Genomic DNA, 12406 nt, shown 5'->3' with positions numbered 1-12406 from the left:
TTAGCACATTTCTGAGAAGCAGAACATGGCTGATAATTTCAGCTGCTGTATTTGTTCTCAAAAGTGATGCATTTGCACTTGACTAAGTATAGGCAATTTTGGAAATGCTCATTCAAGACTGGAAGAAAAACTCGTAATTGGCATAGGTGCACGAAGCGCATTTTCTTTGGTTACTTGTTTCCCACCTGCATTTGTACGCATGCAAAGAATTCCAGAAATGGCTGCAGATAGGCATATCTCATACAAAGCTACACAGAAACCAGTCAGTCACATATTACGTTAAACATATGGCAGCTACTGGAACCTGCAGCCATGTATTTAATCCACTCCCCTCCTCTGTGTACTGATATTACGTTCTCTATGTGATTGCCTTTTTGAGCAACAGCTGTGCTTAACATGAAGAATAATTCCAACAAAATAGGCATACATTGGACTAGTTAATAAACCTTTCTCTGCATTCCTGCATCATAGGTGCATACCTGACTGGTCCTTTATTATAAATCTTTTTAAAACTTTTGAGTTTAATTCAGTCGTGATGCTTCAACCTTGAAATACAGCTTTTTAAAAATACAAGATCTATGTCCTTTGGCTCCTATTACCACCACAAATAAAAACATTTTTTTCTGTTTGGCCTTACAGAGCTTTTACACCTTTAATTGTAATTAAAGTTTTAATTGCCAAGCAGACTCATTGTAGGGATTTCTCTCTTTCTTTGGTTGTATTCCATGATCTGAGTAGAATGTGTGTTAATTTGGAAATGAAGTAAACTGCTAACTGATTTGAGTGAATAACATTCCTTTCATACAGCAGTTGCTCACAATCCGATTTAGATCTGAAATTATGTTATAAACATATTTGGTGTAGACTGTTTTAGAGAGAAGAAATTTATGACTTGGGGAGGTGCCATCAAATCTTGCAAGGCTGCTGGAGAACACTTCCTGCAAAAATTATTTATTTTATGTTGCTTTTGGTGGACTGCCACATATCTTAACAATTTCTGCTGTATTCACATTGTTTGAAATGTTCTGTTCTGTGTCCTTCTTGCACATCTGTACAAGATGCATATAGTTTTTGCTCTATTCTGGTCTTGACAGTCATGAGCTCTACAAAACAGCACACAATCTTCTCATTATCTTTTTGCATTCATTTTCCTATATCCCACAATTTTCTTATGTACCCCTCTGGCTTCAGTTTGGTTCAGCACATGTTCCTAGGAGACAAGGTTGCTCACATATGAGCTTGCCTAGTGACACAGACCTTCTTCAATAGTATTACTTTGTTCCCACTCAATGGCAACATTTGCTTATTAATTTAAATTGTTTTACTCCAAATTTCTCCTTAAAAGGAATCAAAGCTGCTTATATCACTAAAAAGACAATACATAAAGCTAAAAAACAGTAAGTATGCAAATGCTAAAAAGGATCAAACACATATGGTAAGCAAAAGCAATTCTAAAACACATTCAAAGCAGTAAGGCGCAGCGCCTGACCTCCTATGGGAGAGAGTTCCAAAGTCTGGAAGCAGCAACAGAGAAGGCCCTCTCCTGTGTCCACCAAACACACCTGTAAGGGTGGTGGGACTGAAAGAAAGGCCTCTCCTGGTCTTAACATTTGAGCAGGCTCATAAAGGGAGAAGTGGTCTTTAAGATAGTTTGGGCCCAAGCTGTTTAGGGCTTTATAGGTTAGAACTAGCACTTTGAATTGTGTCCAGAAATGGATTGGCAGCCAGTGGTGCAGCTATAATAGGGAGTGGTGGGGGTGGGGTTATGTGGTCCCTGTGACCAGCCCCAGTTAGCAATCTGAAAGCTATACTTTGGACACACTGAAATTTCAAGACACTTTGCAGAGGCTGCCCCACAGCAACAGTGTAGTTGACATTTTACCCATGGCCCATCTCCTAAACCACAAATCTAGCCCTTATTGACAATCAAGACACTTTAAAATTAATTAATTAGTTAATTAAATATTAATTTCTTCCCCACATGTTTATAAAGGAATTAAATCACTCACAACTACAGAACTTGAAGAGACCCTATGGATCCAGCCTGTCGGGGAGGCACAGTGGGGAATCGAACTCCCAACCTCTGGGTTTACAGACAGATACCTAAATTATTAAGCTATCCTGTAGTCCTGTAGACCTGTTTCTTGTTCAACTTGCCAAAAAATCTATGAAGATACAGACAGACAATTTTTTTTAACTTATAACAATTTATTTTCAGCATGTTGTATTTTTACACTCCTTAACAGCTGAGGTATAAGCATCTAATAAAGATTATTTGAAATGGAAGGAGGACAGAAGTCTGTAGATGCTTTCTGTTTGCCTTTTCTTTCACAATACTCAGATATCTTATATATCCCATAATATTCTACCCATAACAAGACATATGAATAGTTTAGAAAACTGAATTTGGAGCAGTAGAAAGTAGATAAGAGTCTTCCTAATATAAAATTTTACGTGCCTTCCAACAAACAGTGTTGTACAAATGTTTAGTGCACAGTTCCCAAAAGTTACACGCACAGAGAGAGAGAGAGAAAAAAAACTCTGCACAATCACAGGGCTTTCCCAGACACCTTCTAGGCTCCCATTTCTGACGGCCCAAAAAAAGTAAGTGGCTAACTTGTATCTTTTATAATGGAAAGTTTAGTTGCAACAAAACACTCTAGGTTTGAAGAGCTGTATAGCAGGGGTCCCCAACCCCCGGCCTAGTGCCAGTCTGTGGCAATGGCAGGACCGGGCTGTGGAGACAGATTCCTGCCCCCCCCGCATGCACTCCCCTCCACCTACACCACCTGTACGCACGGCCCACCACCTGCATGCACAAGTGCCCTGCCCCTCCATGGATGCGCATGAGCGTGCTCTACCCCTCCGCAAGTGCGCCCCGCCCCTTTGTGCACGTGTGCAAGCATGCTCTGCCCCTTCGCACATGCATGTGAGTGCACCCCACCCCTCTGTGAGCACGCTCTGTGAATGGCCTCATGAACAGTCCCACCCATCCCAACCAGTCCGCAACTCAGAAAAGGTTGGGGACCACTGCTGTATACAGTAGGATCCAAAATGCTGGATATATTGGAAAAACAGATTTTTTTTCTTTTACTTTACCATTATCATTCCAAGTGATTAATCCTAATTCATAGTCACAAACTCGCTTTGCTAGCCTGCTGCACTGAGCTAACATATTGCATATTCTTACGGATTATGAGAACAGTTCCTAGACATTTCGGGCATCAGGTAATGTGGAAGTAGTAGAAAATAATTCCTTGTGCTTATAAAGAGGCTACCGGGGAGCTTGATCTGATTCCTGAACTGCTAACAGACAATTTCCATGGATGTCTCTTCAGATCAGACCACCAGAAGAAAGAGAAGGAATTTTGGGACCCTTGTAATTTGTGAGACCTACTCAACATAAATATTACAAAACAGAACAAGTAAAACAGTTGGGGGGAACAAAAAGGTTCAGAGTCCAGTAGGGATGGGATGCACAGCCTATATGTGTGAAAAATGAGAAATCTGTGCACACACAGAGAAGTCTGATAAATGTGCATGGAATAACTGAACCATATAGAAAAATATCTGCTCTCCAGTTTCGAGACTATTCATCACAGGGGGGAAAGATATGTCTATCAGATATGCTTGGTGCTGAGGAAAGATGGCTTCGCAATGACCAAAAGGAGTCGCCCACAGACAACAGCTGCACATCTTAGAGGGAACTTTGCCCATAAGCATCCCTTCCCACAGATAAGAACCGAATTATCCCTGGTTTATTAAAGAACTGGCAGCAATGAAATGAGTGGGATAGAGGTCAGCATGACAGTAGTGAAAAACTCAGAACAGGAAGTTCTTATTTACTGGCACAACTGCATCTAGACATACAGTAGGTATCCAGTAGAGCTGTCTTGAGTAGTCAAGGGCCTATTAGGGTCAAATTAGACACATAGAGGAGAACAAAATGAACAAAGTTTGCTTGAGATAGACCCAGGGACCATTCAAAGAAGAAGGTGGAGCAGAATGCTGTAACAGCATCCAAAAGGTTAACATTAAAAAAACTGCCTTACCAATGGACAATCAGAAAAACCAGTTAATCCACCTGCAAAATGAGTAGGACAAACTTCAACAAGATCAGAAGAAGACAGCAAGGATGATCAGAGGACTAGAAGCCAAGTCTTACCAGGAAAGAATGAAAAAACTCTGCATGTTTAGCCTTGGGAAAAGAAGACTGAGGGGAGATATGACAGCATTTTTCAAGCACTTGAAAGGTTGTTATAAAGAGGAGGGGCAGGATCTGTTTCCAAGGGTCCCTTCTAAGGTGTGAGGCTGTGTGAGTGCATGTGACTCTGCCTCTCCTAGTGCAATGTTCCTCCTTGGTGCATTCACAGCAATTCAACTGCCACCTGTGGGGGCAGAGTCACACATAGGAGGTGGATTCACATGTACAAGAGGCAGAGCCCTCCCAAGCAGGGTTGAAAATTAGAGGGAACATTGTCTGTTTCCAATCATCCCAGAGTGCAAGACACACAATAGTGGGCTCAAGTTACAGGAAGCCAGATTTCGGTTGAATATCAGGAAAAACTTCCTGTTTGAACAGTATGACAATGGAATCAATTGCCTTGGGAGGTGGTGAGCACCGCAACACTGGAGGCATTCAAGAGAAAGTTAGATAGCCATCTGTCAGATATAGTTTGATTTGGATTCTTGCATTGAGTAGGAGATTATACTTTGCAAACAACAAAATTACTACAAGAGAAACTTTACTTGTTCTAGATTGCGATAAGCAAATGCTCAGTAAGTGGTTCTATTTTAACATACTACCTTGTGCCCAGTAACATAAGGTGAAAGAATATTTGCAAAAATATTTATGAAAGGTGGCTTGGAACAAGATTGTTCAGATGAATAAGCAAATGTGGTGTCAATAATAGGTTTTGGGGGAATTATATAGCAGGAAAAAATAAATATGAAATTTGATTGGGAAACACAGAACGTGTAAAATGCAGGAATATGACATTCAAAATGTATTATACTGCCCAAATATGGTATCAAGGAAGTTATTCCAAAGGTGGGAGTAGCTTCACATCTCGGCTTGTGGCTGGCTTGTAACCCAGCTGAGTCGACCTCCAGCTATCTAGACAAGCTGACACATTGCTTACCCACAGGAAAGCCAAAACTTGGTGTCATCATTGGGTTTTTTAAAAAAGAAACACCGACTGCAGAAAAACAGAGATTTCCCTCATGTTTAGAAGAACATCTCCAAAACACACTGCCACCTGTGTTTTACAAACAGGGGAAACATCTCTGTTGGGAAAATATTGGGTGAGAAATATCTCATGCAATGTGACTTGTTTGTAAATGTTCTTGCTTATGCTTTGATAGAATTGTTTAATAACAATTTATATTACAATAGAGTCTGTTTTTAAGTGACTGGATGAGAGTGATCTAAGAAATAGTTTTTTACTATAGAGAACCTGTTTGCTGAATCACCGAGCTTCATCTATATGATGCCTAAACAGAAGCTTTTATTTTAATAAAACCAAAGCTTTTTGTCTATTATAGAAGTATTATTTACACATATAAATTAGATAAATATGTAACAGAAGGCTGTGATTTTTAAAGTATACACTCATGTAATTTTTACATATATTCCAAGTACATGTTATATTATTGGCTTTTAATCATTCAGTTGCTTGCTTGCTAAACAAATCTTTTAAAGAAGAAAAGGATTATTTTTTGAACTTTTAATACAAAATTATTACAAGGTATACAGGAATGAAAATTTAAAACAAACATAACAAGGTACAATATCTTTTGAGACCATAAATAAATTTCTTATCAGAAGTGTAAAAGACACAAATCTATGGGTCATCCATAAAGAGCCTATTGACTAAGAGCTTTATAGCAGTGATCCCCAACCTTGGGCCTCCAGATGTTCTTGGACTTCAACTCCCAGAAATCCTGCCCAGCAGAGGTGGTGTTGAAGGCTTCTGGGAGTTGTAGTCCAGGAACATCTGGAGGCCCAAGGTTGGGGACCACTGCTTTATAGGATACATTCAGAATTCCCCCCCATGGAAACCAACAGTGGTGAGATGATGTGTGAGTGCATGGGCCAGCCAATGGGTTAAATGACTACCAGGTGGTATTCTAGGCTTTGCCTAAACAACTAGATAATACAGCACACCTAATGTACAGACTTTTGCATCAGCTATTTATAAACTGATACGAATCATTACTATTGCCATACCTAATACTCTCAAGTTCTGTGTTATTTAACTACTGTAATTCATATCATCACAAGAAGCAACCACTGCCTCCAAAAATATCTGTTGTATGAAGACAACACGAAAACATTATCCATACAGAAAAAAATTAATCTCACTGGTAGCCATGTTAGTCTGTTGTAGCAAAAAAGAACCCATAAGTGAAGTGAATTATCTGAAGAAATGTCTTTTTAATAGCAAGTACATATCAATGTATAAATTCTAAGGAAATCCAAAAATTTTGAGGAGGATGTGAGTATCAAATCAAAGAGAACATGCAGTAACCTACCAAAAAATATCTGATGGTATCTAGAGATTTGCAATTCAAAACTTAATTTAACAGGCTTAGCGACTAACAGTCACATTATACCATGTAAATAGGCTGAGTAGTCTAATACTTTTTGTAACGTTACTAATTACTATGCGACTCTATAGCTAGGCAATGATGTATGTCAACATCATGGCTCCATTAGGTCCTTTAGAACAGGGGTCATCAATCCCCAGTCTGCAGCCCAGTGCCGGTCTGTGGGCTTGCTGGAACTGGGCCTCAGACACAGATCTCTGCCCCCCTGGAAGACGCAGGCGGAAGGGGAGAAAGAGGCAACGCCAGCCCAGGGATCATCCATGCCAGAGCGTCTTCCGTCAACTTTCTCCCTTCTCCTGGAAAAAGCCACTTTAAAAGATCCTCTCCCTGCCCCGCTTGGAAAGGGAGGGCTGGTTGAGGCAGAGAGGGGGGTGGAGGAGGAGGATGGACAGATCAACCGTCCCGCCCCCCCCCTTTCTTTTCTTTCACTTGGACTTAAAGAGTTGCACAGAAGGAGCCCGGGGTAGGGGGGATCAGGCGTAGGGGAAGCTCCTGAGGGACAGGGAAAGGAGTCCCTCCTCTTTCTCCTCCTTTCATTGCCCCTAAAAAGACACACAGCCCTGCCTGGCTTGGTTTCCTAAAGTGTTTCCAGTGGCCCTGGAAGGCAGCTTCTCTCCGCAGCCTGTGCGTAAAAAGCCCACCCACTGGTCCAACAGAGAAGGCGCAGAGGCAAGCTGTCTGGGCACGTGGAGGAAGTGCTGCCTCCAGGAGGGAATATTTGCAAAGTCGCTCCATCTCTCTCACCCCTTCTGGCTTCGGCTATTGCAATCTCTCCCAACGCCACCGCTGCCCCCCCCACAAGTATCTCCACATCCTGGCTACTTGCAGACGAAGGAGGAGACAGGCAGGCAAGGGTGGTTCGGGGGGAGATCGGACCCCCGCCTTGCCGCACGGCTCCACTCATTTGCTTGCTTGCTCCCCACCCTCCCTCTCCAGGGAGCAGCCGGCTAACAAGAACACTACCTCCAGCCATCTTGGAGGCATTCCTGGGGAGGGCACGGTGGCACCTTGTCAGAAAAACTCTTGTTGGACAAAGCCGGCTGCTCCCTGGAGAGGGAGGGTGGGGAGCGAGCAGATGAAGGAGCACGCCTGCCATGCCGCCCTTTGCGCATGAACACGAGCACGTCCGAACAAGCGTGTCTGCTGCTGTTTGCGAATGCGCACACACATGTTCGTGCATGAGAAAAAGCGCAAGAGCACGGGGTGCCCCGCCTTCCCCAGCCAGTCCACGGGGTGAAAAAGGTTGGGGACCCCTAATTTAGAAGAAGCATCAATAACTATGAATATTGTACATTAATCATAAATACCAGGTGAGGTTATTTTTTTAAAAAAACAATACAGTAGTTTGTTCTCCATTCTTCAACTGAATTATTCAATGTAAACTCTAAGAGCAACAGCATGTCAAATATATATATAAAATTCTATGTTTACTTCTCTCATATTTGAAAATTATTGCCTTTAATTACTACTTTGTAAGCCTGACAGTACACAAAGAGATTTAACCACTATTGATCTGACACTGAAACTGTGTATTTAATTACATCCCATATCTTAAAACAATTTGTACTGAAAGCCCTTTAAATAAAGAAGTACCTTTTTCTTAAACCATTTATCTTGTAATTCGTTCATAATCATGGGGTTACATTCTTTTATCACACTGAGCTAGTCACACTGAATGCTACTGTGCTGTACAAATATAGCCCTAGAGAACACAGCACAATTCTGCAAAAGATCAAGATCTAACTTGTATTTCAGGAGATACAAAGTGGGAAGTTTAGTACCTTCATATTTTTAATAAAATATTTACAAGCGATACAGGTATGAAACAAGCCTATTACAAAAAGAAAAGCAAACAAAACTGTGAGTGGACTGCGGATTAGCAATCCAAATGTTCATCAATTTCTTTATAGAACTAGAAATTTAAAAGGGCACAAAGTTGCCAGAGAACATAACAAAAACACATCCTGCATTCCCGACCCACACCATAACGTTAACTTCAAAGATCCCATGTCCTAACATTACTATGACATACATTTTCTTTGTATCTTCTCTGTATTACTGCATATGGCAGGAAGACACAAAGAAGTCTGTTGTTGTTTAGTCATTAAGTCGTGTCCGACTCTTCGTGACCCCATGGACCAGAGCATGCCAGACCCTCCTGTCTTCCACTGCCTCACGGAGTTTGGTCAAATTCATGTTGCTAACTTCGATGACACTGTCCAATCATCTTGTCCTCTGTTGTCTCCTTCTCCTCTTGCCCTCAGTCTTTTCCAACATCAGGGTCTTTTCCAGAGAGTCTTCTCATGCGATAGCCAAAGGATTGGAGCCTCACCTTCAGGATCTGTCCTTCCACTGAGCAATCAGGGTTGACTTCCTTCAAAATGGATAGGTTTGTTTTCCTTGCAGTCCAGGGGACTCTCAAGAGTCTCCCCAGCACCAAAATTCAAAAGCATCATTTCTTTGGCAGTCAGCCTTCTTTATGGTCCAGCTATCACTTCCATACATCGCTACTGGAAAAACTATAGCTTTGACTATGCGGAACTTTGTTGGCAAGGTGATGTCTCTGCTGTCAAGGTTTGCTATTGCTTTCCTCCCAAGAAGCAAGAGTCTTTTGATTTCATGGCTGCTATCACCATCTGCAGTGATCATAAACCCCAAGAAAGTAAAATCTGTCACTACTTCCATATCTTCCCCTTCGATTTGCCAGGAGGTGATGGGACCAGTGGCCATGATCTTAGTTTTTTTTAATGTTGAGTTTCACACCATTTTTGGTGCTCGCCTCTTTCACCCTCATTACAAGGTTCTTTAATTCCTCCTCACTTTCTGCCATCAGAGTGTATCATCTGCATATCGGAGGTTTTTGATATTTCTTCCTGCAATCTTAATTCCGGCTTGGGATTCATCCAGTCTAGCCTTTCGCATGATGTATTCTGCATATAAGTTAAATAAGCAGGGGAGACAATATACAGACTTGTCATACTCCTTTCCCAATTTTGAACGTTGTTCCATATCCAGGTCTAGCTGTTGCTTCCTATCCCCCATACAGGTTTCTCAGGAGATAGATAAGGTCATCAGGCACTCTCATTTCTTTAAGAACTTGCCATAGTTTGTTGTGGTCCACACAGCTAAAAGCTTTTGCGTAGTCAATGAAGCAGAAGTAGATGTTTTTCTCCATAATCCAGCACATGTTAGCAATTTGGTCTCTAGTTCCTCTGCCCCTTCGAAATCCAGCTTATACTTCTGGGGGTTCTCGGTCCACATACTGCTGAAGCCTACCTTGGAGGATTTTGAGCATAACCTTTCTAGCATGTGAAATGAGTGCAATTGTACGGTAGTTGGAGCATTCTTTGGCACTGCCCTCCTTTTTAAATTGGGATATAGACTGATCTTTTCCAATCCTCTGGCCAGTGCTGAGTTTTCCAAACTTGCAGGCATATGGAGTGTAGCACCTTAATACTGTCATCTTTTAAGATTTTAAATAGTTCAATTGGAATGCCATCACCTCCACTGGGCCTTGTTGTTAGCCAGGCTTTCTAAGGCCCACTAGACTTCGCTCTCCTGGATGTCTGGCTCAAGGTCAGCAAGGACACTATCTGGGTTGTCCAGGACATCCAGATCTTTCTGGTATAATTCTTCTGTGTGTTCATGCCACCTCTTCTTGATGTCTTCTTCTTCTGTTAGGTCCCTACCATTTTTGTCCTTTATCATGTCCATCTTTGCACAAAATGTTCCTTTAATCTCTCAAATTTTCTTGAACAGACCTGTTTTTCCCTTTTTATTTTCCTCTATTTCTTTCCACTGTTCATTTAAGAAGGCTCTCTTGTCCCTCCTTGCTATTCTTTGGAAGTCTGCATTCAGTTTTCTGTAACTTTCCCTATCTCCCTTGCATTTTTTTTCCCTTCTCTTATCTGCTATTTGTAAGGCTTCATTGGACAGCAACATTGCTTTCTTGCATTTCCTTTTCTTTGGGATGGTTTTTGACTTTATAGAGCTTCTCCATCTTTGGCTGCAGAGAATAGAATCAATCTGATTTCGGTATTGCCCATCTGGTGATGTCCATGTGTAGAAGTACCTCTTGTGTTGTTGGAAAAGAGTGTTTGTGATGACCAGCTTGTTCTGTTAACAAAACTCTATTAGCCTTTGCCCTGCTTCGTTTTGAACCCCAAGGCCAAACTTACCTGTTGTTCCTTTTATCTCTTGACTTTCTACTTTAGCATTCCAGTCCCCTATAATGGGAAGAATATTTTTCTTTGGTGTCAGTTCTAGAAGGTGTTGTAAGTCTTCATAGAATTGGTCAATTTCGGCCTCTTCAGCATCGGTGGTTGGTGCATAAACTTGGATTACTGTGTTGTTGAAAGGTCTGCCTGGGATTCATATTGAAATCATGCTATCATTTTTGAGATTGTATCCCAGTACAGCTTTTCCCACTCTTTTGTTGACTTTGAGGACTACTCCATTTCTTCTATGGGATTATTGCCCACAATAGTAGATATGATAATCGTCTGAATTGAATTCGCCCATTCCTGTCCATTTTAGTTCACTGACACCCAGGATGGCAATATTAATTCTTGCCATCTTCTGTTTGACCACATGCAGCTTACCAAAGTTCATAGATCTTACATTCCAGGTTCCTATGCAGTATTTTTCTTTGCAGCATCAGACTTTCCTTTCACTTCCAGGCACGTCCATAGCTGAGCGTCCTTTCGGCTTTGCCCCAACCACTTCATTAGCTCTGGAGCTACTTGTACTTGTCCTCCGCTCTTCCTCCGTAGCATATTGGATGCCTTCCAACCTGAGGGGCTCATCTTCCAGTGTCATATCTTTTAGTCTTTTGTTTCTGTCCATGGAGTTTTCATGGCAGGGATATTGGAGTGGAGCTTGACAGTTCCTGCTCCAGGTGGATCACGTTTAGCCAGAACTCTCCACTATAACCTGTCCATCTTGGGTGTCCCTGCACAGCATAGGCCATAGCTTCTCCGAATTACTCAAGCCCCTTCACCATGACAAGGCAGCAATCCGTGAAGGGTATAAAGAAGTCTAGCACTCAGTAATGTGATGTCATGTAGTAAATAGGTATAGACAAAGAAAGCTCTGCACAGATGTGCCAAATTACTTTGTAGACATGTGCTCTTTGTCTCTCACCAATGGGTTTCAGAGTGCTATTAGACAACCACAGTTTAAGTGCCATTATGTTATAAACTAATAAAAGCCAAATCTCATTTAAATGTATTCCAGGTGCTACCACTAGTATCATCTTTATGTTTTCATACTACTACAATTAGAAGATACCATTCTTCTCTGGGAATGCATGCATCCTTTTGCCATCATTATATAAAAAAGGGCTCTTACATGTTACTGAAAGAATATTGAGTACTGCTCAATAAAACTGTGACACTCTTCCTCAACTAACCATTAACATTAAAAAATTTCATTCCTGAAAAGCACAGATCATATCGCTGACAACTTACAATTAGACTGACACTCTAAATTCTGTAGAGTTTAGGGCACTTGCAGTAACTCTATACAACTTGAAACCTGGCCAGAAAAGAGGGGAATGGAAGTGGGAGGAAGGGAGGACCCTTTAGCCAAGTTTTAATGCTGTAGTCCTCTGGAGATAGGACAATCACATACATTTTAAAAGCTCAACAGCAATTCAATTTGCTGCATTTGTGTAATGACTGAAGAAACAGAAGTAAAGAATTTGCAAATATTAAATAAATAAATAAATAAATAAATGAATGAATGAATAAATAAATAAATAAATAAATATTAATAGAAATACCTATTACATATGACT

The 12406-nt window shown here is 41.2% G+C and overlaps 1 protein-coding gene across 49 annotated transcripts in view; it reads right to left on the bottom strand.

Annotated features, from left to right (window-relative positions):
- The window catches only part of PTPRD (protein tyrosine phosphatase receptor type D), a 1767834-nt gene that overhangs the window by 480561 nt on the left and 1274867 nt on the right, over positions 1-12406 (bottom strand). The window lies entirely within an intron of this gene.

Source organism: Pogona vitticeps, chromosome 2, assembly GCF_051106095.1.
Source record: "Pogona vitticeps strain Pit_001003342236 chromosome 2, PviZW2.1, whole genome shotgun sequence".
Classification (NCBI taxonomy): domain Eukaryota; kingdom Metazoa; phylum Chordata; class Lepidosauria; order Squamata; family Agamidae; genus Pogona; species Pogona vitticeps.
This window is presented reverse-complemented; position numbering and strand designations above follow the sequence as displayed.